Consider the following 3,718-nt stretch of genomic DNA (forward strand, 5'->3'; position numbering starts at 1 on the left):
AAACATCTAAATGGAACTTAACAAATCTATTCTGGAACAAGAAAAAGCAGCTCAAACATCGATTTCTTTTTAACTGATTAATTTTAGATAAACAAGACACTTACAATAAAAGCGAGATAATCAAAAGGAATCCATTAAAACAACAAAAACAGAATCATATATAACTCTATGTAACCGATATGATTAACAATTCATAATAATAATAATAATAATAATAATAATAATAATAATAATAATAATAATAATAATAATAAGATAGACAACATGAGAAGAAAAGAAACAAAAGCTTAGCAATAGACTAGACCTGAGTAGTGCCTTCAATAAACTTAGGATCTTCACACCTGTAACTTCCATCAGGTCCAATTGCAAACCCTCTTGGATCTGCAAACACATTTTCCAGCAGTTGGCTTCTTGAAGGAGCCGGGCTTTCATCTACAAACTCCACAGCTTCCTCAACCACCTCATCTATCTTCTTCTCTATCGCCTTTAAATCTGCTTCACTTGCCAATTTGTTTTCAGTCAGGTATTTCTTCAATCCTGTTATTGGATCCCTTGTTGCATAATGATCCTTCTCAGCTGCAATTCACAATACAAATATACAAACACAACAAATTTCAATGTTACGTATATACAAGAGTAAAAGACTAAAAGCAACTCACCTGGGTCACGAAGCTCATCAGGATCAGCCAAAGAGTGTCCTCTGAATCTGTAAGTCTCACATTCAACCAAAGTTGGGCCTTCTCCTCTCCTAGCTCTCCCAATAGCCTCCTTTGCTACCTCCTTCACCTTCAACACATCCATGCCATCAACATGGACACCTGGCATCCCAAAAGTTTGACCCTTCTTCCAGATTTCTGGATCTGAAGTTGAACGCAGATGGGACATCCCAATTGCCCACAAATTGTTCTCCACCACAAATATGATAGGCAATTTCTATAGAGCTGCCATGTTCAAACACTCAAAGAACTGCCCATCATTGCAGGTCCCATCTCCAAAGAATGCCAATGTCACATGATCACAATCTGCTTCTTTCAACACTTCTCTCCTGTACTTGCTACTGAATACTGCACCTGTGGCAACAGGGATGCCTTCTCCTATAAAGGCAAACCCTCCAAGAACATTGTGTTCAGCAGAGAACATGTGCATGGATCCACCCTGACCACAACAACACCCTGTTTTCTTCCCAAACAACTCACTCATCACAACACAAGCAGGCACCCCCTTGCTTAGAGCGTGAACATGATCACGGTAGGTGCTCACAACACTATCCTCTTTCTTTCAACAGCTTGATGAACCCTGAGAAACAGCTTCTTGCCCATTGTATAAATGGACAAAACCAAACATTTCCCCACTGTAATACATCTGAGCACACATGTCCTCGAAAGCTTTCCCCAATATCATGTCCTCGTATACTTCTAAACCTTCTTCTTTGGTGAGTAGCTACAGAGTAAAATACAAAAATCAATTTGTTGGATCCCATATCAAACAGTGTTTTTGATCAATTAGACGTCATGCTGGTGACGACGGGTTTATGGAATCCGGGCCTGAAGCGAAATAAACAAAAAAAAAATGCAAAATAGAAGCAAAATCGAATACCTAATATCTGATGTCTATTTCCTTTAGTTTGGTAATCTTGTCAAACATAGATCGAGGGTAAGTAGTTTGACAAAATAATTGTTTAAGCTCCAGGTCTGAAGCCAGACAAGGTGTCAATTTCTCAAGAATGATAAAAGGATACAGAGAAAAGGGAGATGGGTAACAGATTAATAGTAGAAGACGGTTAAAGGCTTACACGATATGGAGGTAACCAAGAGAACAATCACCTTTAAGCTGCAATACAACTGTTGCCTCCTTTCCAACATGGTACACCTGTAAAATTTCCAATTATATGACACAACATATTATCTAATTTCATAAATCCTGAATGAATAAGAACAAATCTTGAAAATTAGGAGTTCTAAGATACCTTAAAAGTGATAGGAAAGATGCTCTGTTTCTTGTGCTTTTGCTTGAAACTGTTAAATAGAAATGTAGAGATAAAGCCCAAAATTGAACTGGAAGCCCTAACCTGAACACATCAATAAGAACACAATTATGAAAAACTGAAAAATAAAAAATCGAATCGGTCACCAATCAACTGCAGGTGGGTACACTATTGGAAAGCAATAAGATGCCTTACACTTTATAGTAGCCAAGGCTTCATACTCATTCTCCATGCGTTCCAAATGCTCATAAGGCTCAACTCCAAAAGCAACCACCTCTGAGAGAGCCAAGGGATCTATATCCATGTAAGTTAGCAAGGGCATTTTAGTCATTATGGGTCTTCAAATCCTCCTCTTAATTTTTGGTCCCTTTGTTTAGCTATTTTTGAAAGTACTCAACCACCAAAAACCTCCTGCTTGATTTCCAGAACAAAATAAAAAAAAATATATGTTGAAAATTCATTATTAAAATTAGAAATTCAACAAGGGAATTCTTAAACTGTAAAAATAGACGTGTTGAAGTAAAAAACAACATGAATCTCTATTAATTTATGATTATCTCTTCAGATGGAGGAGGTGGTGGCAGGCCTTTAAATCCCAACCAAAAATCAGTTTCCTGCTTTGACCGAGTTCTCATCTTCGATGTCTAGTTTAAAAGTCGTGTCTCTGAAAGATTAATAAAACATAGAAGAAGGCAAGAGGTGTAGGTATAGTTGGGTCGTGGCAGAACATGGTAGGAGGAAGAGTTGAATACAGGTACCACTTGTGGCCATACAAACTGAAATAAAGCTATCAATCATCGGTCTTAGAGACCTTTGTTTCACTTGTTGCATATACATGCTCTGAGTTATTCCATGAGTACCTACTTGTGAAATAACTTGTGTCCAGTGCACTCTCTGATGAAGGCACAAATGTAACCTGGCACAAAACATAACTATTTCTATTTTCTACTTTCTTTTAAATGATTAGATCAAACAAAGTTTAATAATTAATGTATTTCATGCACCTTTTGCCTAGCAAGGGTATCCTACTTAATATCCCTAAAATACGGATGTTGTTTCACCTGCATTTATCAAATTATTCAGCTTCCTGTTCACAATGATTAATGTTGATCAAGAAAAAGAATAAAGCAAACCTCGGTTGCTCCCCTAGCTCCAAGTCTCTGGTTAGGATCTTCTGTCAGTAAAATATCATGTAAAAAATAGTGAAGAAAAGGTAAGATTACAGCAACTAACAAAGAAGTGAAAGTAGGACCCCAACCCCACCTGAGGGTGCTCTGCAATGAAAGGAGGAATGCCAACAATCAGATCAAATAGTATTACACCAACAGACCACCAATCCGCTGATGTACCTGAAAGATATTTGAATAAAACATTTTAATGCATGAGATTTTATAAGCAATTCATGTCATTATTATATCAAGTTAGTTGTGAACAAACCATGTCCAGTTCCCAAAAGAATCTCGGATGTAAAATAGTATGGAGTTCCAACAGCAAAGCAGTTTTTGCGTCTTTTTTGCTGAGTCTCAGTGGCAGATAGAGATGGAGATGGAGATGGAGATGAGAGAGATAACTGAGTCTCATTATCACCCAATAGTGATATGCCACTCACTGTTGGACCAAATAAATCGTCTGTACTGTTAATTAGACCAACCTTTGACAGCCCAAAATCTGTTAACTGCTCACAAAACACAAAACAATTATTACCGAATAGTTATTTGTATGTTTATAACCAAA

General features: G+C 37.2%; 1 pseudogene; it reads right to left on the reverse strand.

Moving 5' to 3' along the window:
- Positions 1-255: 255 nt before the first annotated feature.
- Positions 256-3,424, reverse strand: LOC111897316 (pyruvate dehydrogenase E1 component subunit alpha-3, chloroplastic-like; annotated as a pseudogene).
- Between the last annotated feature and the right edge of the window lie 294 nt (positions 3,425-3,718).

Source organism: Lactuca sativa, chromosome 6 (assembly GCF_002870075.4).
Source record: "Lactuca sativa cultivar Salinas chromosome 6, Lsat_Salinas_v11, whole genome shotgun sequence".
Classification (NCBI taxonomy): Eukaryota; Viridiplantae; Streptophyta; class Magnoliopsida; order Asterales; family Asteraceae; genus Lactuca; species Lactuca sativa.